This window comes from Coregonus clupeaformis, chromosome 18 (genome assembly GCF_020615455.1).
Source record: "Coregonus clupeaformis isolate EN_2021a chromosome 18, ASM2061545v1, whole genome shotgun sequence".
Taxonomy (NCBI): domain Eukaryota; kingdom Metazoa; phylum Chordata; class Actinopteri; order Salmoniformes; family Salmonidae; genus Coregonus; species Coregonus clupeaformis.
Window position 1 is genome coordinate 4,077,661 of NC_059209.1, and position 22,106 is coordinate 4,099,766.

General features: G+C 39.4%; 1 long non-coding RNA gene across 1 annotated transcript; it reads right to left on the minus strand.

The window, feature by feature from the left end:
* Nucleotides 1-1,091: 1,091 nt before the first annotated feature.
* LOC121562818 lies at nt 1,092-8,953 on the minus strand. The gene is made up of 4 exons (XR_005999643.1): nt 8,889-8,953; nt 1,675-1,768; nt 1,424-1,525; nt 1,092-1,207 (listed from the first exon to the last, which is right to left on the minus strand). It is a non-coding gene; the product is annotated as an uncharacterized LOC121562818 (long non-coding RNA).
* Between the last annotated feature and the right edge of the window lie 13,153 nt (nt 8,954-22,106).

Here is a 22,106-nt window from a genome sequence, read left to right on the forward strand (position 1 = left end):
GGGTTAAAAACAGTCAGATATCATGGTTAATACCAGTACCTACAGGGTTAAAAACCATCAGATATCATGGTTAATACCAGTACCTACAGGGTTAAAAACAGTCAGATATCACAGTTAGAACATCACAATCCTAAATAATATACAGAAATGTTTCAGCTTAAATTAAACTTTGTTGACTGCTATCAACAATTACAATAACCTGTATCGAAAAAGGTTGAATGAACTGTAAATTGGAGCCTTATTGACAGATTAGGTATCATCTCTCACCCTGTGGTCAGTTGGGTGCCGTCCACCCATTTCCAGGTCTCCTCATTAGCAGAGTCAGTCAGTCCAATCCAGACTCTCTTCTTGAGGTTGATAAGAAATGTCTGTTGTTGAGAAAGATAAATATATATATACCTACTGAATACGTTTGATCATAACTACCCCCTGCACACTCATATTCTCTCTCTCTCTCTCTCTCTCTCTCTCTCTCTCTCTCTCTCTCTCTCTCTCTCTCTCTCTCTCTCTCTCTCTCTCCTGCACACTCATATTCTCTCTCTCTCTCTCTCTCTCTCTCTCTCTCTCTCTCTCTCTCTGCACACTCATATTCTCTCTCTCTCTCTCTCTCTCTCTCTCTCTCTCTCTCTCACTCTCTCTCTCTCTCACCTGTTCCTTTTCACTGTTTATGATCACCAGGTCTGCTCCTCTCTCCAGACAGTCCTCTCTGCTCTCCTTCCAGGTTTTAGTCTCAGTAGACAGGAAGTACCAACTGGATTCAAACTTATGCCAGCCTTCAGGACAGGTTTGTTCTACAAGATGAAAACATGAATTTCCTTCAACTTATCACACTAAACACTTAATGAAAGAATACAGACACACTGTAAAGTGTGTGGGATTAATGATAATGTATTACTGTAGGTTTACTCACTGAGATTGGTAAGCCTCCTGTTAAGAATCTCTCTCTCAGTCTGTAGCTGGTCTCTCTCTTTAGTCAGGTTGTTGTAACTGGTCTGTAGCTGGTCTCTCTCTTTGGTCAATGTGTTGTAACTGGTCTTTAACTGGTCTCTCTCTTTAGTCAGGGTGTTACTACTGGTCTGTAACTGGTCTCTCTCTTTAGTCAGGGTGTTATAACTGGTCTGTAACTGGTCTCTCTCTTTAGTCAGGGTGTTATAACTGGACGCCTGGGATCTCTCTGCAGAGTAGTAATGACCAATGACTCGGTTATCTGTCGGAATAGAAACATATAGATTTGTTTGACAATTTTATAAAACAAAATTCAGCCACACAAGTGGATATAGTATACACATAGTGGATATAGTATACACATAGTGGATATAGTATACACAATAATTTCCCTATTGTGGTCCTTAGAACATCTAAGTATTAAACTACTGATGATGAAGAATGTATTAGTGAAAACATCATAAACTTATAAACTTACAGTAGACAGACAGGCCTATGATCTCAGCCAGTAGGAGAACACACAGCAGCCCCAGAGACACTGCAGCAACTCCAGAGGGTCTCTTCCACCACTGAAAATTAGCTGAATCACAGGGTATTATAAACTCTCTTGCGTAATGCTAAAAAAAAATATATATATATAATCCAGAATTGTGAGGGGACAAATAGGTACTCCTCTGAGTAAGTGGTTTGTGTGTCTGTTTCTCTGTCTGTGTGTACTTGCATTGATACCTGAAAATGTAACACCAACGCCATCCATTTTTCTGGGCTTGTTGACATATTTTCCTTCATCAATATCCATGGTCTGCATTGTTGGATTCTCCACCTGTGTTTGTATAGATTTTTCTCTTAAATTTTTACACTCAAAATGTGTATCTGTGCCTTATGTATTGTTATATGAAATACTAGTTAGTTTATTTACCCAGTACAGAGGAAACAATAGGATGGTCCCAAAAGTGCAAACTCAATTAGTGACACAATAGTCTGCTTAGGTAAAATATTAATATTTTAAATTGTCACGACTTCCTCCGAAGCTGCCTCCTCTCCTTGATCGGGCAGGCTTTGGCGTTCGTCGTCACCGGCCTTCTAGCCACTGCCGCTCCTCATCTCATCATTTGTTTTGTCTTGTTTATTACACACACCGGGTTCATATCCCCTCATCAGTACCTGTATAAGTGTTCCCTCTGCCCCCTTGTCTTTGTGTGTGATTGTTTATTGTGGAGGATAGAGTAGCTCGGTGGAGTTCTTTGTATGTTGTATCCCCGGGTTATTTTCACCCGTGTGCCTTGTTGTTTTCCAGTGCGCCTGTTTTCCACACTTTAGTGTTTGACGCATTGCTGCGTACTACTGTGTTTTTTTAATAAACCTTTTATTCTGTGATTTGCCCTCTTGCGCCTGACTCCTTCCAATCACTCACCACATCAATATAAAGTTGTATAACATTAGCATGTATTAATCAGGTGAAATAAAGAAGAAAAAAATCTTACCACGGTCTTTGAGAGTTGAAAAGAGATGCATCCAAATATGTTGCATTGTTGTGTAAATAAGACCAACATAACCAGATGTACTGAGTGAGCACGAAATGTAAGATTTGGAGTTGTGTGTTTTTTTGTCCACTGCACATTTTGTGTCAACATCAGCATATCCTTTGCATATCTATATCCTTTACAGTAGCTAAAATGGGGAGAAGTCTGTCAATAACAAAGCGCTGCTCTGCCTTCTTAACAACACTATCAACAAGGCAGGTCCTACAGGCCCTAGTTTTGTTGCACCTAGACTACTGTTCAGTAGTGTGGTCAGGTGCCACAATGAGGGACTTGGGAAAATTGCAGCTGGCTCAGAACAGGGCAGCTCGGCTGGCCCTTAAATGTACACGGAGAGCTAACATTAATGACATGCATGTCAATCTTTCATTGCTCAAAGTAGAAGAGAGATTAACTTCATCATTACTTGTTTTTGTAAGAGGTGTTGACAAACTGAATGTAACTGTTTAAAATACTAGCACACAGCTCGGAAACCCATGCATACCCCACAAGACATGCCACCAGAGGTCTCTTCACAGTCCCCAAGTCCAGAACAGACTATGGGAGGCGCAGAGTACTACATAGAGCCATGACTACATGGAACTCTATTCCACATCAGGTAACTGATGCAACAGTAGAAACAGATTTAAAAAGCAGGTAACAATACACCTTATGGAACAAAGGGGATTGTGAAGAGACACACACAAAGGTACAGACACATGCATTTGCACACATTGTGATATTGTTGTATGGTGGTATTGAACATTTTGTGTTGTGGATATGTGTTGGTGTAGGGATGTTATATGATGTACTGTTTTAGCTCATTCAGTACAAACATAGTTCACTGTTTTATATTTTATTTTAAATATAATGTGGGTGCTTTGGTCTGTTTGGACACCAGGAAGCAGCTAATGGTGATCCCTAATAAATACAAATACAAATACAAATTTGCGTAAGGAGATGTGCAGTGTGCTTGGAAACAAGCACAATTGCATGTTTCATTGCATTCTAAAAAAAATCACATTCGGATAAAACACTGACGGTGCCGTCACACATTGCAACAATAGTTCTGCTGATACTGTACCTGATCTAACTTTTCAGCGTCCTCAGAACTGTATTGTACAACCCTGAGTAATGAAACAAGATGAAACCCAGTAGCTACCTGTCTTGTAAAGGTAACCTAGGCTATCTTGTAATGGTAACCTAGGCTACCTTGTAATGGTAACCTAGGCTACCTTGTAATGGTAACCTAGGCTATCTTGTAAAGGTAACCTAGGCTATCTTGTAATGGTAACCTAGGCTATCTTGTAATGGTAACCTAGGCTACCTTGTAATGGTAACCTAGGCTATCTTGTAATGGTAACCTAGGCTATCTTGTAATGGTAACCCAGGCTACCTTGTAATGGTAACCTAGGCTATCTTGTAATGGTAACCTAGGCTATCTTGTAAAGGTAACCTAGGCTATCTTGTAATGGTAGCCAAATTTGAAATAAATATGCAAGTTTAGCCCACTTTATATAAATAATTATAGTCACTATGTAATTAGGTTATTTCGTTGTCTTTTTCATGTCGGCCATCTTTTAGGAAATTGTATTAGGCGGGTCATTCCTACAATGTGGTGTCTTTTGGACCTCATAACTTCTGGAGAAAAAATATATATATATATATTTTGTAGTATTCTATCAGCAAAAGGACATGTCTGACTTTCAGAAAAACATATTGGTGCATTTTCCAACTTGTTAGGTGCATAATGCTAACAGGGTTGAAACTAACAAGGTGGACATTTGTTTGCTAAATTAGCCATAGTTTTGTGAGTGAGCAAGTTTGAGCTAGAATAATAGTGGACACTTTAACAGGATTTTTACTTCTCTATCAGACATATTTTAACATTTTGTTAATTTTCTCTATAATTTAGCCTAACAGTGTGGAAATGTATGAGTGGGACATACAGATTTGAGTGAGACATACAGATTTGAGTGGGACATACAGATATGAGTGGGACATACAGATTTGAGTGGGACATACAGATATGAGTGGGACATATAGATTTGAGTGGGACATACAGATATGAGTGGGACATACAGATTTGAGTGGGACATACAGATATGAGTGGGACATACAGATTTGAGTGAGACATACAGATATGAGTGGGACATACAGTGGGACATACAGATATGAGTGGGACATACAGATTTGAGTGGGACATACAGATATGAGTGGGACATACAGATATGAGTGGGACATACAGTGGGACATACAGATATGACTGGGACATACAGTGGGACATACAGATATGAGTGGGACATACAGTGGGACATACAGATTTGAGTGGGACATACAGATTTGAGTGGGACATACAGATATGAGTGGGACATACAGATATGAGTGGGACATACAGTGGGACATACAGTGGGACATACAGATATGAGTGGGACATACGGATATGAGTGGGACATACAGTAGGACATACAGATATGAGTGGGACATCCGGATATGGCTCCTGAGTGGCACAGAGGTCTAAGGCACTGCATCTCAGTGCTTGAGGCATCACTACAGACCCCCTGGTTCGATTCCAGGCTGTGTTTGGCCGGTGTAGGCTGTCATTGTAAATAAGAATTTGTTCTTAACTGACTTGCCTAGTTAAATAAATATAAATAAATGAGTGGGACATACAGATTTGAATGGGACATACAGATAAACATCATGAAACATAGATAAAACAGTATTTCTGTAGCTTTAGAAAATTGTTTTCCCACCAAAGAAATTATGCCACTTCCTGAATGTGAACTAACAGGGTGGAAAGTTATATCAGGGACACACAGAACATCTTAAATACAACAATAATTAATACAATAATATAAATCATTTAAATAAAAATAAACATTATTGATGAGAGAATTTAACTAGGACTATAAAATAATGAAGAAATATTTGATGGCTTCTATTTATTGTGGAAGTTGATGGAAAACCAGGGACATGACAAAAACACCTACATCCACTGAAGAAAAGTGTTTAAAATACATAAAATTCCCTTTCAAGATCCATATTTTTGTGGATTTAAGGACACCGGACCTTATATTTAAAGCTTGTCCACATTTTAAACTAAATAAGAAGTGATATTTCCTGGAGACAGAAAACGCACGGCATTGTAGAAATAACCAAGGCTGGACACCAATTCGCCCTAACCTGGTCATGGCTAGACGGGTTACAGTTTATGTCTAATTGACGTCATAAGTTGATTTCCTTTTGCGTTCAAGTTAACCCTAACCCGTTCCTAACCTTAACCTAATTATCCTAACCTTCTACGTTAAATATCCTAACTTGCTGCATAATTTCTCCTAACCTACCTGCTACAAAAAGTCATTCCTGGTCATTTCTGGAAACTGTATCCCTTCTAGCCCAAACAGAGATGCTAAAAAACAGAGATGCTAAATGGAATAGATACAAAGATGAGTCCTCTATCAATCTCCATGGTCCCAACTTAGACCCAAAGTGGCTGTGTTTTTACGCTTTGGAACGCCGTTTGGGTCTTTGCGTGTCAAAAAACATACACGTCAAAATAACACTATTTGACGCGTTAAATAAGCTGTTAATTTGACACGTCAAATAACACAATTCCATTATAGAATGTTGTGTGCAGAATTTGCACGTTTAGGCCAAGCGCCACAACCACTATCAGCAGCACCGTCAAAGCTGTAAAAAAAAAAAAAAGAAAGTCTGCAAACAAGAACACACCGGCCAGGAACGATGTTTTTACAATACCGCGTTGGTAATTAGGCATTATTTGTTCGACCGCAACTTCTGGGGTAGCTAGCTAGCTTTAGCTTGGTACCTAGCTAACACCAATGCAACCAGCCTGAAAACAATTACCATTATTAGCAATGATTTAGGAATCCTTGTGAGTAAGTATTAGCTATGTAGCCACTTGTTGTTCGCCTATTGAAATTGAACTTCAGTTCCTGAAAATAAATAGCTAGCCAGCTACTTAACCCTGTTGCCAAAAGCTAACGTTATATTATAAGCAGCCAGCTAGCCTCAACTGGCGAGTGAAGCCGGGGCTCGACCGGACCCGGTAATGTGTTGTGAAGCTAACCACAATAAGGATTAGCCACAATAGTGGAATTTGCGGCTCGCCTTCAAAATAAAAGTCCCTCCTTGAAAGTGATGCAGAAGTTTACGATTGGTAGAATCATGGCATATTTAGACGAGATAATGTTTAACAAGGTTGGAATGTGGAGCAATGAAATGGGGTATCAGTCTACTTGGTGACACCCACAGAACACAACTGTGAAGAGTTTACGCAAATATTAGCGTTGTAGCTCTTATCGCAGGACTGTGACCGTGTGAAATCACCTCCCCAGTCAGCCTATTGTGCATATTGACATCCACATCGCACTGTACAGCTTTACCTAAGGATTGGAGATCAATAAAATGGGGTATCAGTCTATTCAGTACCCAATAGCTTTTTTCCCAACGTCCTCCTCAGAGTTATTAGACTCCAAAACATCCACATTGTATTGTTTTTCCTCTGGAATAGTGTTCAATACACATAGTAGGTTGACAATAAATGTGGCTAGATTCAGTTTTTTCAGAGTCCTGCAATAAGAGCTACGGCGCTAATGTTCTCTGGGTGTCACTGAGTGGACTAATACCCTATGACATTGATCCACAATCCATAGGTAAGGCTTTACAGTAATAATAATAATAATATGCCATTTAGCAGACGCTTTTATCCAAAGCGACTTACAGTCATGCGTGCATACATTTTTTTTTTTGGTTTTGTTTGTTTTTTGTGTATGGGTGGTCCCGGGGATCGAACCCACTACCCTGGCGTTACAGGCGCCGTGCTCTACCAGCTGAGCTACAGACAGTGAAATACGTATGCCCACAATGCCATTCTAAAGTCTAATACATCCAGTGTGATTATTCTCAAATTAACAAATTATTGTCTTTTGTTGATTTTATATAGAAACATTCCAACCTCGTTTAGCATGATCTATTCAATTAAACCATAATTCTACTAATTGTATTCATTTGCATCACTGTCAATTACATACTTTTATTTTGAAAGCTAACTTTAAAGTCCACTATTGTGGCTAATCTTTATTGTGGCTAGCTTCACATAGATGGGTCCGACCACCATCAATCAAATAATAACTGTATTATAAATTAGGGTTATTTTAGATGATGTCACCTAGCTAGGTAGTTAGCTAGTTAACTATAGCTACTGAAACAGATTATGTCGTTTTGCTATGTTTTTGTGGAAGAACATTGTTTGCATCCATCAGCTAGCTAGCTTTTTTTATGACCAGCATCATAGCACACATATCGATTAATCGTTGTGACATATGAAATATGAGTGATAGTGTAATCTATGTGTAATAACTACTTAAAAAATTAATGAACGCCTTAAATTATTATGTGATGTGCAGTCATATTCTGGTCCTGATTGGTCAAAAAGCTTATTTGACACTTCAAATAGTGTTATTTGATGTGTATCTTTTTTGACACGCAAAGACCGAAACGGCGTTCCATATTAGGCCATGTCTTAAATCTGCATTGCCCACTACTTACTAAAACTACACAGTCTACTAATCGTACTAAATACTATTTAGAAAGTACTGTTTAGTAAAAATTAATGCAGTAAGTACACTGCATCCCCTCAGCTGATAACCATCTGTCAAAAACCGGAGTCTGTAAAGACGATTATCTTCCTTAAGTGTGGAGCGAATTCTACCAAAGCCGAAATGGCTAATATTAATGCCTCATTGTCTTGCCACATATAAATGATGTCATGAATTATTCTTATTGTTATTTTATTTTTTATTTTTTGGGGGGGGTGTTTTATTATTTTTATTTTGTCATTGTATTCACAGGAATGTCCCTGTATTGATGTGTAATATTGTTATTATTGTTGCAATAATAATAAATACAATTTGTTGGCATTTAAAGCACTCAATTTTCAAAATCTTACATTATTTTCTAAATGTCACATAATATAAAAAACGCCCTATTTTCGCATACCTAAAATGCCTACTAATTAAACGCAAGTATGGGTATACGGACACCGACACTGTAAAATGGAACTTAACTCAATTAGGCCTATAGCGCACTCAATGACATGACCGCCTATAAAAGTTTGGAAGAAATACACTGCATGTATTATTTTAGGATACATATATCGGCTTAATAGATTACATCTCAGCGTCAGATCGCTGTGTAAAAGAGAACACCTTTCGTAGACTTCTTTGTGCGCGCTCCGCCATAATGCGTCTACTTGGGTATTTGATCTTTTTACCTGTTATTTATTAGAAAGAGAAGTTGAAAACCGGGCCTTATTATGTTGACGTTTTGTTGGGATAAATTATAATTGACTCCTAAAGAATCTTACACCTGACTTATTTAATAAAAATATTAACCTACCATTTCTCCTGCTGTCGAGCTGCCTCTGGTGAAGCCACATTAAGAGTTGTCGAATTGACTTTCATTTCTTACAGGTGGTCCTCTGTAGCTCAGCTGGTAGAGCACGGCGCTTATAACGCCAAGGTAGTGGGTTCGATCCAAGGGACCACCCATACACAAAAAAAAAAAAAAATGTATGCACGCATGACTGTAAGTCGCTTTGGATAAAAGCGTCTGCTAAATGGCATATTATTATATTATTACAGGAAAGAACAAAAACAGGTCTACGTTTTCTAAGAGGCAGAGTATGTAGTTCTGATATTTGTCATTTGTGTGGTGTCAAACATTGATGGAGTCAAATTAATTAAAAACATCTGGAAATAACAACACATCTGATAAATATTGGTATATGCCGCAAACTTTATTTTGTTAATGTCTTCAACTCGTGGTTAAATGCTGTTAACATACAAACAAATATAGACCAGAAAACATCCAGTGTTCTTATTAGCTTTTAGTCATCCATGTGACAGTTGTAATCCCTCCTTTGTTCCTCTAGGTGGGAGCAGAGGACTTTGTGGATCTGATGGTCCTAAATGTTGTCAGAAAGAAGACATGATAAGAGTGAAGGAGCTCATGGATGATTTCAAAGCAGTACAGAGACTCAATAATCATTAAATTCGATGCGTTTATGATATAAAGAGATTGGTCACAGATATTAAAATTGAGAAGTTATTTTCTCTCAACCCGCTTTTTCTACACTTTTCTCCCTCTCTCTTTCATCTCTCTCTCTCTCTCTCCCTCCATCCTTTTACTTTTCCATTCCCTCTCTGTGTTCATACTTATTGTAGTTTATTTGGGAACAATCACCACAATTAGAAATAATGTTCATTCAATGAGTTGTATTTATTTTTTATGTGTTCATTTATTTTCCTATAAACAATTGTTAATGATAAATCGTGTACATCTTTGTTTGTTTAATCGAGATATGTTGCATCAATTTTTCTACAATAAAAGAATGCTGAGATTTTGAAAATGAATCAGGAGTCATTCTTTACATTGTGTATCTTTGACAAAGATGTAATCCACTTTTCTCTCCCGTACTGTATAGTTGTGTCATTGTGTTTATATGAATGAGTCCTTGCAGCAATAATCAGTATATTCAAACAGCTCAGTGATTGCAGTGCTATGATACCAAACACAGTTGTGCCTTCAGAAAGTATTCATATCCCTTGACTTTTATAGCCTGAATTTAAAATCGATTAAATATACTTTTTTCCTCAACAATGTTCACACAATACCACATAATGACAAAGTGAAAACATGTTTTGAGAAATATTTGCAAATGTATTATTGAAAATGAAAGACAGAAATATCGAAGTATTCACACCCCTGAGTCAATACATGTTAGCATCACCTTTGGCAGCAATTACAGCTGTGACTCTTCCTAGGTAAGTCTCTAAGAGCTTTGCACACCTGGATTGTACAATATAAAAATATATATATATTTGACAAATTCTTCAACCTCAAGTTGGTTGTTGATCATTGCTAGACAGCCATTTTCATTTCATGTCTTGCCATAGATTTTCAAGCCGATTTAAGTCAAAACGAACTAGGCCACTCAGGAACATTCGATGTTATCTTGGTAAGCAACTATAAATATCTTTTTGACTTATTGTCCTGCTGAAAGGTAAATTAATCTCCCAGTGTTTTGTGGAAAGCAGACTGAGCCAGGTTTTCCTCTAGGATTATTCCTTGTGCTTAGTTCTATTGCATTTATTTTTATCAAAAAAACTCCCCATGATGCAGCCACCAACATGCTTGAAAATATGAAGAGTGGTAGTCAGTGATGTGATGAGTTGGATTTGCCCCCAAACATAACGCTTTGTATTGAGGACATAAAGTTTATTTCTTTGCCACATTTTTAGCAGTATTACTTTAGTGCCTTGTTACAGACAGGATGCATGTTTTGGAATATTTTGTATTCTGTACAGGCTTCCTTCTTTTCACTCTGTCAATTAGGTTAGTTATCATAACCATTAAACTCTGTAACTGTTTTAAGTCACCATTGGCCTCATGGTGAAATCCCTGAGGTTTACTTCCTCTCTGGTAACTGAGTTAGGAAGGACGCCTGTATCTTTGTAGTGACTGGGTGTACTGATACACCATCCAAAGTGCAATTAATAGCTTTACCATGCTCAAAGGGATATTCAATGTCTGCTTTTTTATTTATTTTACCCATCTACCAATCAATGCCCTTCTTTGCGAGGCATTGGAATACCTCCCTAGTCTTTGTGGTTGAATATGTGTTTGAAATTCACTGCTCGACTGAGGGACCTTACAGATAATTGTATGTGGGATACAGAGATGAGGTAGTCATTCAAAAATCATGTTAAACACTATTATTGCACACAGATGAGTCCATGCAACTTATGTGACTTGTTAAGCAAATGTTTACTCCTGAACGTACTTAGGCTTGACATAACAAAGGGCTTGAATACTTATTAACTCAAGACTTATAATTTACACCATTTAGAAGTGAAACACTGGTGTTACTATAGTATTAGTACATTAAACCACTTAGTAGTACAGTATACATACATCTTTAATCACATGATAGAGATGTTCTGGTAGTTGTCTACAAGGTGGAACAACAAGTTCATCACATATTAAATAAAGCATAACTTCCTCATGTTTCCCCCAACTGCAGTGTATGATATAATAATAATAATATGCCATTTAGCAGACGCTTTTATCCAAAGCGACTTACAGTCATGTGTGCATACATTTTTACGTATTGGTGGTCCCGGGGATGAACCCACTACCCTGGCGTTACAAGCGCCGTGCTCTACCAATTGAGCTACAGAGGACCACACATTTTGAAGCTTTGAGTCTGTACTTTTATCAAATATACAAAAAGCCAATCTTGGAAATGGTACATAAGACTGAAAGGGGAAATGGTTCAACACCCCTCCAAAAAAATCGCATTTAATAAGTAGAATGCACAAATGTTACATACAATAGAATGGAAGTTTAAAAAACTAACACTTATTAAATTCATTATTTACAAAAAACTAACATGAAAATGGTGTGTTGTTAAATGCAGACTTAAGATCATTAAACCACAGTTAACCCATAACACTCGTGGGAATTGGCCTATATGGATAGGGCTCAATTGAAATGTTCCTTACAAATGAAATATGGAACTCCTATGCATAACAATGGTAACAATTAAAAGGGAACATTTTGCAGATTATGGAGAAATTAGACTAAAGGAGAGAAATATAAGGTGCTTTTCTGAGCTCTCCTAGCTCTGCCATTGAGGAACTATAGCAAGCAAACTTGTCGTTTTGTTTGGAACACAGCAATCACATAATTACTGTTGTTGTTCTTGTTGTTGGTAACGCAATTCAAAAACAGCCCATTATAAATCACAATCTGTGCCAGGTGGGCATCATTTGAAAGTTTGTTCTATTGCCAACATGACTAGCTAAATTATAAAATACTATCTTACAGTGTTAGGCTTTCACAAGGCAATGTAGAAAAACATTGTAATTTTGGTGCGCATAGAATGGAGTCATGAGTGCATTCAGATGCGTAGTCTGCGTCAAACCTTCTTCACTATACAACACTCATTCTGTTCAGAACAACCCGGGGGTATAACGCCATGTCATCTTGTAACTGTACATTAAACATAGTGATCATAAACGTTGACACTATATGTTACAGATACAGGTATCCTGTGTCTTTTTGTGTTTTTCCTCTCCTTCTGCCCTAATCACAGGTGTCCTGTATGTTCCTGATTGGTGGTCGTTGGGGTGTCTGCTGATTGCTAAGGTGGACCAATCAGTGAACATTCCTCTGCACTGCACCACCTGTTTCTGGTTTTTCAATCACACATCCCATTGTTTAAAAGCCGGTCAGTTGTTAGAGACTATTTCCGTATGTGAGTATGGATACTGTGGTGTCCTGTGTTTTGTTTACTCACTAAGTTGCTGGTTCCTCTGTTTGGTAACTTTGTTAGACTACTTTTCGTATGTGAGTATGGATACTGTGGTGTCCTGTGTTTTGTGTACTCACTCATTTGCTGGTTACTCTGTTTGGTAACTTTGTGTGTTTCTGGGAAAAGGGGAATTTAAGAAAGTTGCCCTTGGGCGTACATTACCCATAGGAAGAAAACTGTCTAGAAACACTAGTAAGACCTGAGCGGACCACCCACTGTAATTTTTGTATGATTAGCAGTAGCTTAGCGGTTCTTGAGGCAGGCAAGATCAGTTTAGGTTTTTTTTACACTACTGTTTCATTTCTTGGGTCCTGCTCAGCCCTTTTTCCCAAACCTTTACCGTGTGTTCAGCAATAAACCTTTTATGTTTGACGGTAGTTTATGGTTGTTGTGTAGTTTTTGTTCTCACTGTTCCATGTCACGCTTATAATTTGCATGAATTATGTTACGGGTCTCATGTCCATCCACCCTAGACGTTTAAAGCCACGGGGTTCGTAACACTATATTACATGAGTTTTATGATATGAAAATGTGAAGTGTAGATTTGGACTCACACGTTTTTGGCTTGCCTGTATGACATAGAGGTATTTATTATTATCCTCAACGTTTCATCTTTCAAAATACATTGATTCCAACATTTACAGCATTTCCCTCTAAGGGGGGGTAGAATGATAAAGTAATCCACATGGTGGATCAAGAGGACAGGAGATGTAATATATATTATGTGGGTTTATACCAGATTTACACATGATGGATCAAGAGGACAGGAGATAAATTACTTTTCTTTATTGGTTTCAACACAAGTTCCAGTGCACATGACGACAAATCAGAACTTACCATCAGAGGTGTCATGCCCATAGGGGGAACAGGGGCTCGTGCCCCCTCACATTTGTCCTGTTTAAAATCTATATATATAAACCGGTTTTTTCCCCTTCTATAATACTACTAGCCACAATTTATGAAGTTGGCTTTAGCTAGCCCAAATAGGTTCCCAATTTCCCAACCTCATAACTAGCTACCACGTAGCCATTTCATGCTATCAATAAAGTTAGAGTAGTGTTATGTGAATTATTTAACAAACTATTTTAGTGTCTCTGTGCGTCTCCCAAAAGGTTGTAAGTCTTTTGGGATTTAAGTAACGGCCAGAGTCCCGGTCTGCATAGTCAGAGATATTTATTCATTGAGAATTCTGCCATCACAATTTCAGAGTCCATCTTTTATACTCATACGTCATACAAAAAGAAATCCCTCCCCTCTGTAGGCGGGCTGTAGTTTTCCACTCTAAAACTGCTCTACTGACCTTCAGTTCACACACACACACACACATACACACATGCATACACACATACATACACACACACACATATCCTACTCCCTGCTTTACTCAGTTATTGCCGTTCTCACAATATTCTGCACCATGTTTTCATAACAGTTTCTCCCCTCCCTAAATTGGGAGGCCTCTTTATCTTAGTTTCTCAGTTGTCTTTGTTGTCTGGCCTAACTCTTACTCACATTGCTAAATAGTGGCTCAATGCCATAGCCATTACTGGTCCTACACTCACACATTTCTAACACATTATACACAGTTTCAGGGTGTAATAATTAGTCATTAATCTATCAAGTAGCTAGCTTGTCTAACTATTTTAGCTGGCATGCCTGCTGGCTAGGTTGGTAGACTTTAGAAAAGCAAGCAATAACATTCACGTCATTTAGCAGACGCTCTTATCCAGAGCGACTTACAGTTAGTGAATACATATACATATTTTTTATACTGGCCCCCCGTGGGAATCAAACCCACAACCCTGGCGTTGCAAACGCCATGCTCTATCAACATCCCTGCCGGCCATTCCCTCCCCTACCCTGGACAAATTGTGCGCCGCCCATGAGTCTCCCGGTCGCGGCCGGCTGCGACAGAGCCTGGATTCGAACCAGGATCTCTAGAGGCACAGTTAGCACTGCGATGCAGTGCCTTAGACCACTGCGCCACTCAGGAGACTATAACTAAATGTACTGAATAAGACTCACATTCCTTTCAATATTTTACCCATATTTGAGCAGAGAGCCAGCATATTTATTTAAAAAAAAAATAGAACCACCAGTCAGGCAGATACAGACAGCTCAAGAGGTATGGTTAGATATGCAGAACAAAATAGCAGGTTTTTGAAAAATTCAAAATTCTCCAACTCACGGCCTAGCACCGCTACAACACAATACTGATGGGGTGGGAGGGAATCAGTAACATAATGGGGAATATAAAACAAATCAAATCAAATTGTATTTGACACATGCGCCAAATACAACAGCTGTAGACCTTACAGTGAAATGCTTACTTACAAGCCCTTAACCAACAATGCAGTTTTAAGAAAAATAAGTGTTAAGTAAAAAATAGATAAGTAAAAAATAAAAAATAATAAAAGAGTGGCAGTAAAATAACAGTAGGGAGGTTATATACAGGGGATACCGGTACAGAGTCAATGTGTTAGTCAAGGTAATAACAGTAGGGAGGTTATATACAGGGGATACTGGTACAGAGTCAATGTGTTAGTCAAGGTAATAACAGTAGGGAGGCTATATACAGGGGATACCGGTACAGAGTCAATGTGTTAGTCAAGGTAATAACAGTAGGGAGGCTATATACAGGGGATACCGGTACAGAGTCAATGTGTTAGTCAAGGTAACAACAGTAGGGAGGCTATATACAGGGGATACCGGTACAGAGTCAATGTGTTAGTCAAGGTAATAATAGTAGGGAGGCTATATACAGGGGATACCGGTACAGAGTCTTATGGCTTGAGGGGGGAAGCTGTTAAGAAGCCTTTTGGACCTAGACTTGACGCTGCGGTACCGCTTGCTGTGCGGTAGCAGAGAAAACAGTCTATGACTAGGGTGGCTGGAGTCTTTGGCAATTTTTGGGCCTTCCTCTGACACCACCTGGTATAGAGGTCCTAGATGGCAGGAAACTTGGCCACAGTGATGTACTGGGTCGCACGCACTACCCTCTGTAGTGCATTGCGGTCGGAGGCTGAGCAGTTGCCATACCAGGCGGTGATGCAACCAGTCAGAATGCTCTCGATGGTGCAGCTGTAAAACTTTTTGAGGATCTGAGGACCCATGCCAAATCTTTTCAGTCTCCTGAGGGGGAATAGGCTTTGTCGTGCCCTCTTCACGACTGTCTTGGTGTGTTTGGACCCTAATAGTTTGTTGGTGATGTGGACAGCAAGGAACTTGAAGCTCTCAACCTGCTCCACTACAGCCCGTCAATGAGAATGGGGGCGTGCTCGGTCCTCCTTTTCCTGTTGTCATCAATCATCTCCTTTGTCTTGATCACGTTGAGGGAGAGGTTGTTATCCTAGCACCATACGGCCAGGACTATGACCTCCTCCATATAGGCTATCTCATCAGGCCTACCACTGTTGTGTCATCGGCAAACTTAATGATGGTGTGCCTTGTTTAAAGTTAATTTGTGGAATTTCTTTCCTTCTTAATGCGTTTGAGCCAATCAGTTGTGTTGTGACAAGGTATATTTACATTTACATTTTAGTCATTTAGCAGACGCTCTTATCCAGAGCGACGTACAGTTAGTGAGTGCATACATATATACAGGGGCGGTGTGTTCATTAGGGCGATATGGGCGACGCACTGCCAAACGGGAAAAGCAAGGGATTTTTTTTCTAATCAATTATATCACGGCAACAGTAGTTATCAGTGTTCTAATCTAGACGTCTGATCTGCCACTAAATGTCCAATCAGGCTAAAGTCGTGCTTCAAATGGCCCCGCCCATTTTGGGGCGATTTCAGTCAGGTTGAAAATCGCCCAGAAGTCTCTCATAGCCTCTCATGTAAAATCTTTTTTTTTCAAATATCAGAGCTTTCAATACAATCTCTATGGGTTTCTGAGGGCTTGCACTTACACGCTTTCGTCATACGTAACATAACCATGAACGTAACTAAGAAAAGAGCGGGTAGCAGCGTCAATCAATTCACGTACTACTATCAAGATGGCTATAGCGTTCAGTGCAACTCGATTGTCTCTTTGAAAGAAGTTCACATCAAAGACCATTCAAAACGAGCTACTGGAGTGTATGCTAGCGGTCATGAGGGAACATATTGTGGAGGAGGTGAAGTCGGCGAACTTCGTAGCTATCCAAGCTGGCGAGACCACAGACGTTTCTACACATACACAGCTGGTGCTGAGGTACATAGATAGCAACCACAGAGTGCAGGAGCGCTTTTTTGAGTTCCTTCCCATCTCGGAATCAACCTCAGTCTCAATCGCCAGTGTGCTTTTGGAGAGACTGAAACTGAGAGTCAAACTCATTGCGCAAGCTTACGATGGAGCCAGTGTGATGAGGGGAGAGAAGGCTGGTGTGCAGCAAAAGGTACGTGAGCATTTCAAGAATGCCCATTACGTGCATTGCTATGTGCATCAGCTGAATTTTATGCCTGATTTCAATGAGAAAGTCATTGACCGCTTTGCTGCATTGAAAGAGAGAAGAGAACAGTTTCAGTACAAGTAATGTAGCCTCTCTCTCTCTTTGTCCCTCCCTGTCTGTCTCTTTAACACACACACGCCCAAATCAGTTCACAGTTGATGTTGTTTAAAATAGTTATTTTTCATTTAAAAAAAAGTAAAACTTGTTTTTTTACAAATCTATACAATTGGCCAGAATATGGTTGTTCATATTTACAAATCTATACAATTGGCCAGAATATGGTTGTTCATTTTACAAAGCCATACAGATAGCTGTGTTTACCTTTTCTATAAATTATTTTCAAATTCTGTTTTCAGGCAAAATGTCTATCACTGTTCATTTTCACAAATCTATACAAGAGGGCAGAATATGGAAGTGTATAAACATTTCCTATTACCAATAACTTGCATCAATGTTTTCAGTAGCCTCTATCAAAAGCTCCTGCTTGCTTGTTGTGAATTATGCTCAGGTGCACATATTTCCAATTCAACCATGAGGCCTTTTTGAAGCAAGTAATGTGTATATCAGTATTGACTTATATGCTGCCCCTGTCTTCATGTTGTTGCTGGACATATCTTTTTTAAAATGTGTGTAGGTCACCTAAATCATCAGAAAAATTGCCCCCCCTGAGAATTTTTTCAGGAGCCGCCACTGCATATATATATATTTTTTTTACATACTGGCCCCCCGTGGGAATCGAACCCACAACCCTGGCGTTGCAAACGCCATGCTCTACCAACTGAGCTACATCCCTGCCGGCCATTCCCTCCCCTACCCTGGACAACGCTGGGCCAATTGTGCGCCGCCCCATGGGTCTCCCGGTCGCGGCCGGCTACGACAGAGGTAGGGGGAGTATACAGAAGATAGCCCTATTTGGTAAAATTCCAAGTCCGTATTATGGCAAGAACAGCTCAAATAAGCAAAGAGAAACGACAGTCCATCATTACTTTAAGACATGAAGGTCAGTCAATCCGGAAAATGTCAAGAACTTTGTCAGTAAAAGATATTAAAGCTCTTCATTCAACAACAGCTCCAGTGATAGGCCTGAACCAAAGACGGTAATTGAAAAGAGAGAAGCACTGACCTGTATTCAATTGAGGAGTCCTTTGGATCTCTACAATCAAACTCTTTGGATCTCTCTGTTATATTAGTCAATCATTACCATGTTTTATGACGGTGGTAAGGAAGTTCTAAACCGTCCCAGACGGTGACGTTGAGGTCTTGACTGAAAGAGAACCTTAAAGTTACTTTATTTTTCAGTTTGGTTCATCTTCAACTCATCTTAAAATAAATAGGACAATAAATACTGCTCAATTATTTTTCTTTATTGGTTTTAACAAAAAAAAACAATTTCTCCTCAAGAAATTACACATCTAAAACCATTTAATCTCAAGAAATTACACGACTAAAACCATTTCATCTCAAGAAATAACACGACTAAAACCATTTAATCTCAAGAAATTACACGACTAAAACCATTTCATCTCAAGAAATTACACAACTAAAACCATTTAATCTCAAGAAATTTCACAACGGTATCAGGAATAGAAGAAAAAAATATCATTTTGTAAACATTTCATGCAATTCTTCGTCATTTTACATATTAGCAGAATATTTTTTCCTGCCACACAAAGTACCAAAATTACAGGCTAAGAATGGACAGAGAGATAGGCCTATGTGTTCATCTTATCTTTCTCCAATGCCAAATCAGTGTCTTTGTTTGCAACGAAACTGGCCCTGTTTGCAAATAATGAAATCTGACATGTCAATCTTAGCATGGTACTTTCAAAAATTAGTCCTGCTTTTCCAGTAGGCCTACCGACACAGAAAATGTCAGCGTGAACTTACAATCCATGTATATAGCAGCCGATAGCCTCATTTTGTTTGTCAATAGGAAGAAATAGTCTCCAACACAAAGCCCTGCTGTTGTTAAAGCCTAATTCAAATGTTTAAGGTACAGGACGAAGAACAGTTTCTAAAACGGCACATAGGAAGACATAGTCTCCAACACAAGGTCCTCTTGTTGTTAAAGTCTAATTAAAATGAAGACTCTTTGCCTACTTTCAGCACAACGAGCTGAATAATTGTTGGACTCTCCTCCTGAACAGCCACTGAAGGCCTGCACAGCACAGCGTTGGTTAGGCAGCACAAAATAAGGTTTTGATCAGCAAGAGCAGAGCCGCCCGGGGCTCAGGGTTGGAATATCCATTGCAGTGTGTAATGCAGCCTAGTTTTATTTACACCATAAATAAAAACCAGAAAATGCACTTCATATTCTATAGGCTATTGACCATGTGATTGAGACCACACTAAATAGCCTATAGGCTATGGATTATGTGATTGAGACCACACTAAATAACCTATAGGCTATGGATTATGTGATTGAGACCACACTAAACAGTCTATAGCCTATAGATTATGTGATTGAGACCACACTACAAAGTCTATAGCCTATAGATTATGTGATTGAGACCACACTAAATAGCCTATAGGTGCACTTGATATTGCGCACCCAGCAGCGAATCATAGATGAGGGGCTGCATCGGCACACATCTATATACCGTATAGCCTAATAAGCTACTAATTCTAAAACAGTAAGAAATATGGAAATTTCATCAATTACAAATTAAAAGTACTAAACCCTCCCCCTGACTGAAATTGAAAAAGCATGACCCTCCCCCATTTTCCTCCAGGTACCCACTCTGTACATTTTGATCCATCCCTTAGCAACTTGCAATTCAGGTTGCTCTGATCTCCCCTGCTCACTAAGTGTAGACAACATCACAATGACCTAATGTGTCATTCACAGGTGGGTTTGTCTGGACTTTAGTGACCGCAAATACCTCAGTCTCATGAACTATGGCAGAGTAGGGAGACACATCTAACTACGGCAGAGTAGGGAGACACATCTGACTACGGCAGAGTAGGGAGACACATCTAACTACGGCAGAGTAGGGAGACACATCTAACTACGGCAGAGTAGGGAGACACATCTAACTATGGCAGAGTAGGGAGACACATCTAACTACGGCAGAGTAGGGAGACACATCTAACTACGGCAGAGTAGGGAGACACATCTAACTACGGCAGAGTAGGGAGACACATCTAACTACGGCAGAGTAGGGAGACACATCTAACTACGGCAGAGTAGGGAGACACATCTAACTACGGCAGAGTAGGGAGACACATCTAACTACGGCAGAGTAGGGAGACACATCTAACTATGGCAGAGTAGGGAGACACATCTAACTACAGCAGAGTAGGGAGACACATCTGACTACAGCAGAGTAGGGAGACACATCTAACTACGGCAGAGTAGGGAGACACATCTAACTACGGCAGAGTAGGGAGACACATCTAACTACGGCAGAGTAGGGAGACACATCTAACTACGGCAGAGTAGGGAGACACATCTAACTACGGCAGAGTAGGGAGACACATCTAACTACGGCAGAGTAGGGAGACACATCTAACTACAGCAGAGTAGGGAGACACATCTAACTACGGCAGAGTAGGGAGACACATCTAACTACGGCAGAGTAGGGAGACACATCTAACTACGGCAGAGTAGGGAGACACATCTAACTACAGCAGAGTAGGGAGACACATCTAACTACGGCAGAGTAGGGAGACACATCTAACTACAGCAGAGTAGGGAGACACATCTAACTACGGCAGAGTAGGGAGACACATCTGACTACGGCAGAGTAGGGAGACACATCTAACTACGGCAGAGTAGGGAGACACATCTAACTACGGCAGAGTAGGGAGACACATCTAACTACAGCAGAGTAGGGAGACACATCTAACTACGGCAGAGTAGGGAGACACATCTAACTACGGCAGAGTAGGGAGACACATCTAGCTATGGCAGAGTAGGGAGACACATCTGCACCATTGCACCTATTGATCTTAAAGCAGGACAACTTTCCAAAGCGACTATATCGGGACTAAAAAAACGTGGGGTGAAGTTGAACTTTTTGTTGACAACATTCTGATCTAAATGCACTTTGGTTCTGCAGAAGGTGTTCTGTTACAATGTTTTGATTTTGTGCCAGAGTATGACATCGGTTAGATAGATGTGCACGGAGTGCCACTGGAATGTTGTGCCACAATTAGCTCTACTTTCTCTAACTCTACAAAGTCCTGGTAGATGGTAGTGTGGTCGTCTGCTACAGTAACCCATCTGTAACAAGGACGACGAGTTGTGTGTTCCGTGATGCCGTTCTGCATTCTGTTGCCAGTGGTGTAAAGTACTTAAGTAAAAATACTTGAAAGTACTACTTAAGTAGTTTTTTGGGGTATCTGTACTTTACTTTACTATTTATATTATTGCCAACTTCTACTTCACTACATTCCTAAAGAAAATAATTTACTTTTTACTCCAAACATTTTCTAGTTAACCAACTCAACAGGGAGGTAAGGATGTCAATAAAGTTACTATTTCAAGACGCAAGCCTGAACCACATTCTTGTTACATGTTTTGATACAACAAATGCAGTAGTGTAAAGTACTTAAGTAAAAATTATTTAAAGTAATACTTAAGTAGTTTTTTGTGGGGTATCTGTACTTTACTTTACTATTAATGCTTTGGACAACTTTTACTTTTACACCACTACATTGCTAAAGAAACTAATGTACTTTTTAATGTACTTTTTTCCCTGACACCGAAAAGTACTTGTTACATTTTGAATGCTTAGCAGGACAGGAATATTGCCTAATTCACACACTTATCAAGAGAACATCCCTGGTCATCCCTACTGCCCC